Source organism: Neofelis nebulosa, chromosome 15, assembly GCF_028018385.1.
Source record: "Neofelis nebulosa isolate mNeoNeb1 chromosome 15, mNeoNeb1.pri, whole genome shotgun sequence".
In the NCBI taxonomy this organism is placed as follows: domain Eukaryota; kingdom Metazoa; phylum Chordata; class Mammalia; order Carnivora; family Felidae; genus Neofelis; species Neofelis nebulosa.
The window spans coordinates 40,758,324-40,772,832 of record NC_080796.1 but is presented as its reverse complement, the minus strand read 5'-3'; the positions used below and the strand labels follow the sequence as shown (position 1 = coordinate 40,772,832).

At 46.2% G+C, this 14,509-nt stretch overlaps 1 long non-coding RNA gene across 1 annotated transcript; it reads right to left on the bottom strand.

Annotated features, from left to right (window-relative positions):
• Positions 1–650: 650 nt before the first annotated feature.
• Positions 651–10,392, bottom strand: LOC131496100 (uncharacterized). Its single transcript, XR_009254313.1, has 2 exons — positions 9,984–10,392; positions 651–791 (listed from the first exon to the last, which is right to left on the bottom strand). It is a non-coding gene; the product is annotated as an uncharacterized LOC131496100 (long non-coding RNA).
• Between the last annotated feature and the right edge of the window lie 4,117 nt (positions 10,393–14,509).

Sequence of the window (14,509 nt, the reverse complement as noted above, 5' to 3'; positions counted from 1 at the left end):
TTTGTGACTTGCTTTCTCCGGCTCGTCAATACTGCTTCCCATTAAATTAAATAGCTTATTGACTGGTGTGCCACATGGCAATGGGGTTGATGGGATTCGCAGAGACTCCTCACTCCTCCTGCACCCCCCTCCCCACAATCACAGGTCACTGCTCAGTAAATCAGCGGGTAATGGAGTTTGAACTCTCAGAATCAGCTCTGTGTACCCTTTTTATTTGTTTTTAATTTGTATCAATGGTAATTCTGTCTGTTTCAATTTATGTGATGGTACAGGTTGCAGAGCTGAGGAAGTACCCTTTTTTACCCCATTAACCGCAGAGGGGGCAACATCCTTTCCAGGCTTCTTTGTGATAGACCTGCTCCACTGGGCAGGGAATGTTCCCTTTGCACAAGAGGTCCCGCTTTGTCAGGGGTCACCACTGCACCTCCCTCCATCTCCACCAAATCCAGGGCGGAGCACTGAATTTGCTTTCCTCCGTTCATGCCCCGGTACTCCTTCATTCAGACATGCTGTAAAATGAACATAGCATGGAAGTGTCTGGAGGGAGAGCTTGCACCCCAGGACCTGCAGGGTCCTATGGCTGGCCAGCTCCTTTCCGCCTAGATGCTTAGGTATTTTGCATATTGTTTCCCCTGGAAGCTAAGGCAGTGTGACTAGAGTCGCCAGTTTATTTGTCTGTAGGTGAATGCCATTTACAGCTTATTAGTGTCAGGACACGATTGTGAAGTAGATATAGTTTGCTGCAGTGCCCTTTAACTTCCTCTGACCATCGTCTTTTCTCCCCTCTGGCCCTGCAAGAAATACAGAGTTACAGAAGGAAAATTAAAAAGCACATAAAAATGGCCGAAATGAGATGGAGAATATAAATCCACCAGGATTCCCCAAGACAGGGGCGGCCAAGGTTGGGAACAGTTAGTTCGGGGCTACAAAAGGGAAACTGACTTGACAGGGCTGGTCCCAGGAGGGAAGCAGAGGGGTCTGTGTGCTGTGGGAAGGGTCACACATTGATTCCGTGTTTCTTTTTTTTTCCTTTCCTTTCCTTTCCTTTCCTTTCCTTTCCTTTCCTTTCCCTTTCTTTCTTTCTTTCTTTCTTTCTTTCTTTCTTTCGAGAGATAGAGAGCAGGAGAAGGGCAGAGAGAGAGAGAGAGAGGGAGAGAGAGAATCCTAAGCAAGTTCCACAGTGTCAGCATGGAGTCCAACTCAGGGCTCGATCTCAGGACCATGAGATCATGACCTGAGCTGAAATCAAGAGTTGGACACTTAACTGACTGAGCCACCCAAGGCACCCGTGAGTTTCTAAGGGCAGTGGGGTAAAGGGCATGAGGGGTTCAGCGATGAGATAAGGAGAGACAGTAGAGCAGGAACCACTCTGAACCGTGACCCCACCTCCACCCCCTGTATGATCCCACAGATCCTCAAAGAAAGTAAAAAAAAAAAAAAGAAGAAAAAAAAAAAAAGAAAAGAAAAGAAAAGAAAAACAAGTGAATAGGATGATATTGAACTCCAAGCAAGAGACAAAACCAAGAATGGCTGCCCAGAATGCAGAGGGCTAGAGGGAGGCATTCAACCTTGGAACTGAATTGGTCGAGGCACAATCACCCAAAGCTTTGAGGAGGCTGGAGCCCCAGCTGGCATCGGGATGGCTTACACAGTGTACAGAGAGTGGGTCCCTGCTCCCCCCAGGAGCCCCACTCTCCTCTGGGCTCTATGGCTCCCCTGTCTTGGGATTATCTGCTCTAGGCTTTGGCCAGGCAGAACCACCTCTGTGTCTTTGGGTTCCTTCTTTTCTTCCTCCCTTCTTACCCATGAGAGCTTCATGCTCTATCTTACCCTGAGTCCTGGAAGCTGGCACTTAATGTCCATGCTGTGTGTGTGTTGGAGGGGTGGGCAGAGGGTATAGGGGAAATATCTGAACCTGCCTCCCAGTTTTGCTGTGGACCTCAAACTATTCTAAAAAACGGTCTTTCAAAAAAAAAAAAGTCTATGCTATCCCCACTGAGGACAGACTTTCCCTTGTTTAATTTTATTTTTTTAATGTTTATTTATTTTTGACAGAAAGAGAGAGAGACAGAGAGAGAGAGAGACAGAGCATGAGCGGGGCAGGGGCAGAGAGAGAGGGAGACACAGAATCGGAAGCAGGCTCCAGGCTCCGAGCCGTCAGTACAGAGCCCAACGCGGGGCTGGAACTCACAGACCGTGAGATCATGACCTGAGCCGAAGTCGGACGCTCAACCAACTGAGCCACCCAGGCGCCCCTCCCTTGTTGAATTTTGAAATTCAGACTCTCTCCTGACCCAAACCTCTTAGAGTGCTGGGATTTCTCACTGTTTGGTGGTCTAAGGGGCACTTCCTGCAAAATTAATTTGGTGGTTCATCATAGTAACTGAAACTCCATTCATCGTGACATTGAATTTTTTAATTATACCAAATACTTTTGGTCCCCGAGTTCCTGGCTCTTCCCATCACTGGCCAGTTTATAAAAACGGACTCAAGGTGCCAGACTCCTATGATGCACCTGTCACAGGGATCCAATACCAATCGGACCGTTGACTGAATGGTGGGGGGTTTGGGATCAAGTTCAGGGTAGACGGAGAGAGAATTTTGGATGGAGGACCCTTTCCATTGAGGACTATCTCGGCATAAGAGAATGTATGGAGAGTGCTTACCGAAGCACATTTTACATCCGATATTTTGTTTACTCCTCATATAATCCTGTGATGCTGACTTGAGGGAAAACTCCCTTTCCCCATCTGTAAAATGGGGATAACAGTTTTTACATGATTGGGTGCTTTTGAGGAGCAAATAAACCACAGCGTATGTGATAAGGGTTTGTAAACCTCATACATTTTACAAATGTTAGTCGACACTATTATTATCCTTCAAATCAAACCCCGCAGGCAAGTGGTAATTTCAGGCACAATTTCATGTCTCTGTATAATTTGCTGCCTCCCTCAGACCTAAACTACTCAGCTCTGTAGTCAGAATTGTGAATTTGATTACATCTCATTGCCTTGCTGTTAGGCACCAACATTTCTTTTGTACATTAAAGAAGGGTGTAATAAGGTGGGAGTTTCTCTCCTAGCTCGGGGCCTGGGGACTAACTCAGCTTCTGAAGGGCACGGTTTCCCAAGTCCTTGGGCGAGCTGGCTGGGTGACCCTCGGGTGGAACGAGTCTTTCCTCCAGCTGATGAGGTCGGCCCTGTTGGAAGTGGCACAGGTTTGCCCATTTGACGCTCTCATATCCGACTCCTAGAAGCCTCTAGCTGCTTAATGGATTCATTTAAGTGATAATAGGAGCCGATCGTATGTCAGGTTGTTAAAATGGCGATAACATATTGCACTAGGAGAGCATTATCTACGGTAACTGCATTATAATGGTTAGGGAATGTCGACAGAACTACATATGATATTCCCATAAACACCAAATGAATTCAGAGTGACTAGGCTATTCAATCCAAGTGTGGCCAAGGCAAGAGGTAACACTTCATCTTCTAGACCCTCGCTTTCCAAACATTGCAAAAGGAGACATATGCAGACAAGTGTTGACACATCAAAGTCAAACAAATGCACATGCTTCTCTGATTCATAACCAATCTGGAAAGCCGCTCACCCGGCCTCAAGGGAGTGTGGGAATTTGCCAAATGTTCTCCCCCCGAGGAACAGAGGGGAACAGAGAAAGGCGTTGGGGCACGACGATGGCCGAGGCCACAGGTTCCGTGTGTCAAGGCTCGAGGTCGCTCTCCTAAAGGATTTATAGGGGGTCGTAGGCTGTGCAGTACAGCATCAGGATACTCTAGCTGGCCCGCCTCCCCACTCCCTGCGCCCTAAAACTACGTTGAAAAGAGAATGGTGAGGTCAGTAACGTTTATCTTTGTCCCCCTGCAGCTCCAAGATTCCCTTCTGTAACACTGGTATCGCCTCCCCGATACTGGACTGATACCTTCTGCTCTGATGCTCCAGTCTTAAACTGTTATCCTCCCTGGGTATTTCTACCTTAAAAGAAGGTACTGCACCCCCAGAGGGCTGCTTTAAAAAATGCAGCTGTAACTTTTAGCTTCCAACTTCCAACTAGCCACAATAGTAGTCGCCATTCATTCAGGGCTCACTATAAGCCAAGCGATGTATTTACGTTATCTATAAATTTCAGAAACTTCAACAAGGCAGGGTTTACAATTCCCATTTTAGACATGAAGTCACCACAGCTCGGTTAAATCACCAGCAAGAAGGGACGGAACTAGCATTTAAATCCAGTTCTGCCAAGCCCTCGTTTCAGGCTGGTTTGCCCAGTAAATTGCCTGACATCTCCGAGACCGTTTCCTTATTTGTTAACGCTCCAAGATGGTGTACCTCTGTTACAAGGCTATTATGAAGGTCACTTGAGACAATGTATGTGAATGCCCTTTGTAAATTGCAAACATAGGCCCGTTATAAGCACTTCTGCAAAGTGGAAAGCCCTGAGTCCGAAGCTAACAAGTTCTTCGGTCAATCCCTTGATATCTTTACAGGCGTAAGGCCTGGGTTTCTTCCCGTGAGAGGGGCTGGGAGCGCCGCCATTGGTTACTGTCCGCCCACTATGTGCCCTGCAGTGTGCCGGGTCTGGAAGCTTCCCCTCTGTGGTACCTCACAGCCTAACGGGGCAAGTAAACTGTGTAAACAAATAGCTATAATAAAAGGTGCTAAGTGTTGTAATAGAGGTAAGCGGAAAGTGTTCTGGGAGCGCCAATGAGGCCAAGCCCCTCGTCTTCGACAATCTCGTTACAAGGAAACAGATGGATAGTGCTCTATCAAAACTAATAGAATGAAAGATATTGCAAAGGCAATATGTGCCCAAGTGCTTGGTAAACTGAAGCGCTAAACACGTGGAGGGCGAGTTTGTGATTTACCCAAAGAAAAGAATTGCTATCCGAGGAATTCCTGTGCCAGCCCAAGAATATTTTTAGGGCGGAATCTTCCTGGTGGTTCCCCTGTGAGACGTTTGGGAAGCCGTTTGGTCCCTTGGCCCTGCTGGAAGGCCTGTTTCACAGCATCAACCTGAGTCTCTCTTCCCTCCAGGATAACCTCCGATGATAAAGGGCAGAGAATTGGGACCTGAAATGCTTGGAGGCCCGAGGCTTTCCCATCACCTGGAGCGTTGAGCTCCAGGGACTCCCCCGGGGACAGAAGGCATGGCATTTATGCTTTTTGACAGGATGATGAGATAGGGAGCTCGGAAACCCTGATCCTCTGCCCCGGGGGACCCCAAGGGAGGGGGCGTTTCAGTCAGCCCCTTCAACACTGCAATTCTGCCAGCTTGCCTAGCTGTGATGTGGGGTCAGGGCTATTGTTTTCCACCGCTCACTAAGGGAAATGCTCGCCAGAGAGCAATGCGTTCCTCTGTTAAAACAAAACACCTGTCATAAAAGGCCACATATTGTGGGCTTCCCTTGACACGAAGTGTCCCGAATAGGCAAATTATAAACTTCATAAACAAAGAGAGTAGCCTAATAGTTGCCTCCGGCCAGGCAGTCAGGCTGTGGGTGATGGGAGGGTCGGGTGTGACTGCTCATAGGTTTAGGGTTTCTTTCTGGGGGTGATAAAAGTGTCCCAAAATTGATGGGGGGTGGTGGCTGCAAACTCCGTAAATACACCGAAACCATCGAAGTGTACAATTTAAACCGGTGAATTGTATGTTATGTGAATTGTATCTCGACAAAGCTGGTCACAGGAAAACACAGCAATGCCGAAGCTTTATCTGGGAAGGCACAGAAAGTTGCCCCCTGATGGTGGGAGAAAACTTCGCAAAGTGCTGGGCTCTGACTCCTCCTCGTTTTGGTTCCCATTTGGAGTTCCGTTGTTCTTTTCCACCTGGCATATTCAGGAACTTCTGATGCTCATCCAGGACAAAGCCCTAGCTGGCTGGCTCGCCACTCCTCTGCCTATGGCCTAATCTGTCCCAGCCAAGACAGGAGATCTCCCTTTGCAGGGCGATTAAAATTGTTACAGCTAAGCGAAAAAACGCTATTAGTGTGTGTGTGGGGGGGGGGCGGGGATGGGGAGCTATTGTTTAACGGGGACAGAGATTCTGTGTTGCAAGATGGAAAGCGTTCAGGGGACAGACCCTGGTGACGGCTGTGCCACAGTGAATGCCCTTGATACTAGCTGTATTGAGCTGTATGTACACTTGACAATGGTTAAAATGGTTAATTGGACGTTATGTGTATTTTAACACACTTAAAAAAAATGACTATTGTCACCTAATCGAGAGGTTCTCTGAAACGTTATGAGAAGTGAAAGAATCATGGGAAGGAGGATGCCGTGCAGAGATAGTAGGGTCAGCTTAAGGAAGAGCTAACAACCGATCCTAGCTTAGTGAATTTCACAGCGCAGGCCTTTGGGGGAGTCTCGAAACCCCTGCAAATGAAAAGAGTGCTTCCTCCTTTCAGGTGTCCTTGATCCCAGAGACGAGACATGTGCCGTGCTGCACTGTCCAGTCAGAGCTGGTAGAACTGCATTCCACACAGGTGCTTTTGAAAGACGTATTGAGAAACACCGATCGCAGAGGAAAAAGGAGGTGAACACAGTAGAGCTCGCCCATCTCACTCCCTGGACCCAACATGCTGCTCTCATCTGACCGCGATGTTTCCTTTCTTCTCACATTGAAATTACGACCACCACCCACCCCAAACCACTTCAGTGTTCCCCACCAGTTCATCCACTCAGTCGCCCCAGCCAGAATTCTCCAGGCAGCCTGATCTCTCCATCACCTCCCGAGCAATTATCGAAGGTCTCTTAATTCTAAATTCAACGGACCTCATGAGTCTGTCTGCTCATTTCCATCGATGCTGCCTCCACGTTGGGCCACGCCATGGGGGTCGTTAGTCGAGACTCCTACAACAGCTGGTTAAGTGGTCTCCGAACGTGGGCCCCTAGGTCCCAACCCTCCCTTCGTTCTTCAAGCAACAGCCAGAGCGATCCTTTGAGAGATCGAATCAGATCAGGTTAACTCCTGGGAGAAAGCTTCGCGGGCCAGCCATGCCAACAAGAGAAAACAAAATCGTGCCAGTGGCCCGCGGAGCTCTGTATGATCCACCATCCCCCTGCCTCTGTCCTTCACATCACCTTCCCGGCTCATCCTCTTCCTGGCTTTTTTTTCCGTTCTTTAAAAGTCCCAAGCTCTTTTCTTGGCTCCTTCCTATGCTTCTTTCAGTTCTGAGCTTAAATATCACTTACGCAGAGAGACCCTTAATTAATTCATTTACAGCTTGTCCATTCACTCAATAAATATCAATCTAGCACATGCTCTAGTGCTAGGCACTCTACTCGTCCTTGAACCTCCCTCCCTGTGTAACTAAGGCCTCCTGTTACATTCTCCCCGGCACCTGCTCTTTTTCTTCATTGCACTGAACACAATTTTTTTTTACGACAAATTTGTTTAATTTTTTTTTTAATTTTTTTTTAACGTTTATTTATTTTTGAGACAGAGAGAGACAGAGCATGAACGGGGGAGGGTCAGAGAGAGGGAGACACAGAATCTGAAACAGGATCCAGGCTCCGAGCTGTCAGCACAGAGCCCGACGCGGGGCTTGAACTCACGGACCGTGAGATCATGACCTGAGCCGAAGTCGGCCACTTAACCGACTGAGCCACCCAGGCGCCCCTGTTGTTTAATTTTTTAAAAAATGTCTTCTTCTTCGAATGCACTAAGGTCTTTGAGGGTAGACTAGTTAACTCACCTCTGTGTTGCTTCCAGAAATAGCTATTCAATAAATATTTGCTGGGACGCCTGGGCAGCTCAGTCAGTTAAGCGTCTGACTCCAGCTCAGTACGGAGCCTGCTTAGGATTCTGTCCCTCTCCCTCCCTCTCTCTCGGCCCTGCCCCCATTTGCATTCTCTCTCTCCCTCTCTCAAAATAAATAAATACACTTTAAAAAATAGATAAATATTTGCTGAATGAAGAAATCTTTAAATAGAGATCCTTTTTTTTTTTTTTTTTAAATCTGATAGAGTGTGGCATATGGAAGGTTTATTTCTTCCTCTCTCTTCCCAGCTTATTCCACATCATAAAATAACAGCACATGATGCTGAGGGTGGCTAAGTGGGAGACAGACTCACCAAACTCTTCCTAATGAGAATCCGCGTTAGCTAATAAATGACAATATTAATGACTAACATTCGTAGGGTGTTTTACATCTAGCAAAACATTTTCCCATTGCATTCTGCCCTTCAATTTAATAAAGAAAATCTAGCTTTCGGCTGCCCTATAAAAATGAAATCAAAAAGAAATAAAAAGTTTAAGGACAACAGGGATTAAGCTGTTATGATATTTAAAGTCCATTAGTAAAAGATTAGCGAGTTAGAAAAAAAGGGAACACCCTTCAACACGGTTTCTCCTTTCAAATTCTGAGGGCACTGTAGGGGTTTATAGAGACAAAGATATGTCTTTTAACTCTGTTATATCTGTGCCCTGCCAGAGCTTTGGGCTATTTATTATTAATTCTTTTTTTAATGCTTATTTATTTTTGAGAGGGAGAGACAAAGTGAGTAGGGGAGGGGCAGAGAGAGAGGGGGAGATACAGAATCTGAAGCAGGCTGCAGGCTCTGAGCTGTCAGCAGAGAGCCCATCGTGGGGTTAGAACCCAGGAGCTGCGAGGTCACAACCTGAACCGAAATTGTTCACTCAACCAACTGCGCCACCCAGATGCCCCCTTTTGTAGAAATTCTTTTTTTTTTTTCAGTGTTTCTTTATTTTTGAGAGAGAGAGACAGCCATGGTGTGAGCAGTGAGCTGCTTATTATAGGAATTGAATCTCATGGTGCCCTGTATGTGATATGATGGATTCCTCCCAGTTTTCCATCAGTATGAGGAGTCCTCCCAAAGGCTCAGGACAAAGAAGCAGCTTTACACGTAGAAGCTGGAGTCCAGGACTCTTAGTTGTTGTTCATAAGGAGCGGGAGTTTTCCCTGAATTGAATGCCCCACCCCTGCAGCAGCCATACCTGTGGGGATTACTTAAGCGGACACTTCTTTCCCTCTCCCTTCTTTCCTCCCTTCCTTCCTTCCTTCCTATTCATTCTAAAAGTCTTGTCTCTTTACCTTTACTGTGTACCTTTCCACGTGCAAGGACCCACGATACTTATTAGAAGCAGACACAGGAAGTTGGCTGGGGTATCTGGGCAAATGGTAGTGCACAGCTTAAGTAGGAGATACCCCCCCTTTGCACCTTCCTTTACAGCACAGCCACTGTTTTGCTCTACAGAATGAAGGTCCAAAGGTCTTCCACTCTGCAAAGTTCTAATCAGTTTACCTTTATCAATGCACCGTGGCATTTTCAAGGATTCCGCCTGGCACTTTCAATCTGCTTCTCTTCTTGGTATTGATTCTCTGGTGTCATGATCAGCAAAAGGCCAGCCTGAGGGGTAGAGGCCCCCGGGGGGGCAGAGGAGAGTAAAATGACACAAAGGATAGATCTATCACCTTGAACGTACTCTAGCCCAGCCAATCATGGAGTTGGCCGGAGTCAGACCTGTATAATGTTTGGATAGGACACCACGTCGGAATAGCAGAAGCTGCAGCCTGAAAGACCGGACGCTACTGGGGAGTCGGTACTGGAACCCTTCCACCATCCGGAGCCATGATTTCTGGCAAGTTACTCACTTCTTCCCCTGCAAACTGAGCGGTTTGATCTATGATCTCTAGGAGCCCTTTTGCCCTAGCATTCTATTGCCCTAAGTTTTATTTTCTCCTTCCACAAGTGCTCAGAAAATGAGGACACAGTTAATGATGTCAAAGGCTAAAGAGAGTTGGTGGAAAATAAGGCATGAAAGGTGTTCACGGATTTTGAAACGTTGTGCTTTTGAAACTTTGTTGGGGTGGAAGAACACACTGAGCTGGGGACTGAATGGAAAGGAGTGAAAATTGTTGTACGGGAGAAAAAGAACAGTAGCCAGAGATATGATGAGTGCGGTGAAATTAAGAAAAGAGAAACAATACAGATATTAAACAGACCCCATCATGAGATGTGGAAAAGCCATAGAAGTAGCCATGTGCTACTTTTAGCTTGTAGGATACTTTTCAGTCCTTAGGAAAACATCCACTATTACTGTCTGAAACATGGAATTTCCAAGTGTTTCCATTTTTGTTTCAGGATGACCTGGTGAGAAGACAACGCTCGTGGAACCAGAGGAAAGTGACTTGTGCTCAACAGGAGGGTGACAAGATCTTTCTAATTATTCCTCAGCATTCTAGAATCCAAGGTGAAGAATGCTCCCCGACAAGGCGGAGGTAAGCAGACATAGGGGAAAGAGTATGGAATCAGAGTGTGACCCATTTGAGTTTCCAACCACAGTCACGGGGACAGTGTGGGACAGGGACCTGCGGGCATATAGGGCAGACTCATGATTTAGCCCGTCTTCAATCTAAAATTTTCAAAACATGTGCCCAACACATATTCAGGGGAGAAGCTGATGAAGGAGAGGGCAGAGAAGGAGCACCACCAGAGCCAATGGCTCAACTCTGGCCCCACATTTACAGCCTCATCCAACGAAACAAAAGCTGACATTTACTCAGAGTTTTTCTTCTTAAAGGTCGTTGAGCAGGTTCTTTAGAGGTCTTGCCTCCCATCACAAATGGTTTTTCAAAGTCTTCTGTTCCAGGAGTGTCCTTAAAGATAAATGTATACGTGTGTGTGCGTGGGTGTAATTTTACTTGAGAGTGGAAAAAAATACAGTTGACTCTCCTTATTCACAGCTTTTATGTCTTATAGTGTTGCCACGAACATGACTTAGCGAATACAGAACTGTTGTTCCTAGGGGACTCACAGGGTTAGGTTCCTGTGAGCCCCTGGCCATGACAGCTTCAGCCACTGGCCAACACCTAATCTTTATCATGTGCGTTTTTGTTTCAAGGCACCTAATTTACTATATTTTGCTATTTGTTCACATTGAACTCACAGCCAACAGCACTATAACTCATGCCTGAGTGAAGCTTGTCTAACTAACACACGTATTTTCTCCAGAAGGTACGTCACAGCCTTTTTGCGCTTAGAAACACTGGCACTTAGCATCGTGCTCGGGGCCCTTTTACACAGTGAAATCATCCACAGAAAAGCACAAACATAAAAAATGTGGCACTAAACAGGCCATGAAAAGAACGCTTGGTTACAGTATGAGAGTTGAGACGTGAAGGGAGAAATCACCTCATTCAACCTTATCTGAGAATGTGCACTTTGGGCAACTCTCATTTTTCCTCACACTATGCATATCCTCAAATGACTGTAAAACCCCCATGAGTATCGATTTGAGGTTACGATCCATTTTATCTGGGAGGCGAATTCTCAAATACAGAATCCGTGAATATTGAGGATCAGCTGGATGTATATGCCTTCAATAGATGTGTGTATATGGATATTGGGCAATTTCCCTTATCTCTTTAAGCCGACCTATGAAATAAGATGAATATTACTTCCTCATAGTGGGAGCATTAACTGAAATAACACATGGGAAGCACCCGCAAAACTCATGGTACACTTTCTGAGACACCGAGGGGGGAGACTTTTACTCTTTCCCCCTGAAGGGGAAAGGCTACCTTTCTCTCCACAAGGTAGCCTCATTTTTGCATCAGGCTGTCTGTGGTACACAGCTCTGGCTTCTGATCTGGCTAGAACATTTTCTCCTTGTATTAAAATTACTTCGGAAAACTATTGAGTTGATTTTCAGTCATCACAGCTCATACGTCTCCTATTGCAACGGCCAAGTATTCAGTGCTTCCTTTGGCTTCTCAGATCTTCTCTCTCACATTTTGCATTTTGTACTTGAAGGTGAAATCCACATCTAGTGAGACCGACCCTTTGTATCCAGACCAGCTGCATCTGAGACTTGAATGCCTTTGCTTTCTCTCCTGTTTTTATATTTTGTTTTGTTTCTCTTCTCCACCTGATCAATACCTTCCCATCTGAAGAAGCAAAACATTCTCTCTGTTCTGTTCCCCTTGCTGCTGATTCTGACTCAAGGGGATTGGGGTGGGTGTGTGGGGGGGGAGAGGGTCACCGTCTATATTTAACCACAAAGATAATTCCTTCTCCTTAACACGTCCAGCAGTGCCAGAGAAAATTTGACATTTGAGGGGACTGAGTGGCAAGGGCAATTCTTATAATCGGGCTATTGGAATAGAAGGGATTGGAGCAGCAAGTGAAATGCAGGGGTGAGAAAGTCAGGGATTTGGGGGAGGGGATCTAGCGCAGGTGAAGAGGGAGAAGTTATCCGTCAACACTGGTGGAAGAACCGACAGCAAGACTTAAATGCTGCACTAAGTCACCTCCAGGAGAACCTCGCAAACGTGGAGCGGGGCAGGGGGCACAGCTGGGGAGGGTCATGGCTGTGCCAGCTGTTTAAATGCTCTGCACCCTAGATGAGCACTTCTCAAACTTCGATGAACACGTGACCCCCTCTGGATCTTGCTAAAATGCAGATTCTAGTTCCGTAGGCCTGGTTTGGTCCGAAGATTTTGCACTTCTAGGCATTTTCCAAATGAGGCTGATGCTGCTGGTCCCTAAGCCAAACATTGGGTAGCAAGGCTCTACTACAGTCTTTTAGGAGAGCACAGGCAAAGAAAAACAAGGGAAGGTGGTTGGACAGCTCTTTCCTCCTCTTCCCCGCCTATCAGTGGCCCTGTCTGGTTTCCAAACCGTTTTGAAAGTATTTTATACTTCCCTCCCTCCTGGCCTTCCCCATCCATGCTCAAAGCACTTGGAGATCGGGGGTTGAGTTTTGTTGATCACTGCATCTAAGGCTTTCTCCAGAATAGGCACTTCATAAATATTAAAGTTGTACTTAAAACATCTTTCTCCGTGAGGCTTTGCCAGATCATTCTAGCCCTACAGCACTCACTATCTGCGTCATTCATTTGGCAATTAATCTTATACAGTCTTATGACAGGTTTTGTATTGTTGCACTGGACTGTTATATATCTTTTGAATTGTTATTTATTTTTCAGCCCCTCTGTGTATTGACTCTGCAGCTAGATTGTAAATAAATTCTTTGAGTTGAGGGACTGGATTTTCATTCATTCATCAATCATTTGGTTTGTACCTACCATGTGTAAGGCTGGGGTCTTGATACACAAAGATAAATAAGGTAGGGTCACTGAGGGGCAGGAGAGTATGGTGAGAAGGGCTTAGCTCTCGGAGTCGGAGAGAACTAGGCTTGAATCCCAGATCTGCTACTTTCTGGCTGCCTGATTGCACACAAACTACATAACATACCCCAACCTTGATCTTTTCAGCTGTACAAAATGGGTTAAAACCATCAATCTTATTGTATATGCGGTCCCTGCGATGAGTACTCAGTGGGCACTCAGGAAAATATAATTTCTCATTCTTCAGAGAGTTACCACCAAATAGTTTAGGGAAAACTGTAAATACATAAATAGTCAAAGCACTGGAGAGGCTGTATGAGTGGAGTCTTTCTTGGTAATTCCCACGGGGTCTAGGAGGGAAGGCCTTAATAAATGCCTGGGGTTTGACTAAAGGCAACAACACACCTTCTCCAACACAGGCATCTGAGAGCCTTAAGTGAATGTAATCCAATTGATTAATTTCGACACGACTACTTTTACAGACTCTTCCTACGATCGAGCCACAGCCTCGACGTTTATAAAGGTATAAGGATCTGTCAGAGGCAGTCCTCGCTTTATGGGGCTCTTAAGACGAGCTCTGTTTATAAACAAATCTGTAATTAAAGGATGTATGGCATTAGCAAGATCTATGATCCGTGCAAAGAAAAAATAAGCTGAGGAAAGTAACGAATGATCCATTTTGATGATGGTAGGGAGGAAAAGGAGGTGGAAATTGATCAAAAGAAGGGCCTGCGCAGCAGGGCAGACGATGAGAGACAGGTTACGATAGCTTGGGAGGAAGTTAGGGTTGGAAGAAGGCAGCCTACAAGTGTCCCTGTTGCTGTGAAATAGCAGAATCCATGACAGGAAGCCTGAGGCTCCCCAGACGTGGCCTCGTTTGCTCTGACACCCCCATATGAAGGATAATCTCTCCTTCGATCCGGGTGGGGAGTGTGAAGCAGAGGCTACGAGATGCCTGCCCCTTACAGAGATAAGGCAGCATGAATGTCTGCCATATCTGTCTGTCAGCCTAGAAATCCACTTGGGTCCAGAGCCTACTCCACTTTGAAATAACTGGAAGGAAAAAGATCAGGAGAATGGAAGAGTACCAAATTCCTTCTGGCTTCTGGGCTAGATTATTGCCCTTGTTGTCTATTTGGACCAAGGCCAAATATTTCTTCCACTCTAGTGTGATGTCTTCCCGAGACAGCACCGGAAACATGAACGGATGAACTATGGCCTCTAGTTTGGGCAAATCCAGGAATTTCTGCCTGTGGCTGCTCTACGGAGGCAATGAACCCAGAGAGGCTAACAACGTAAGTTTGTCTGAGCCATCACTGTGCTCAATTCTTAGCCTCTAACTAAACCCTGGTTCTGTAATACAGCCTGGGAATGCACTAGAATAAACGTGGGCCTGACAT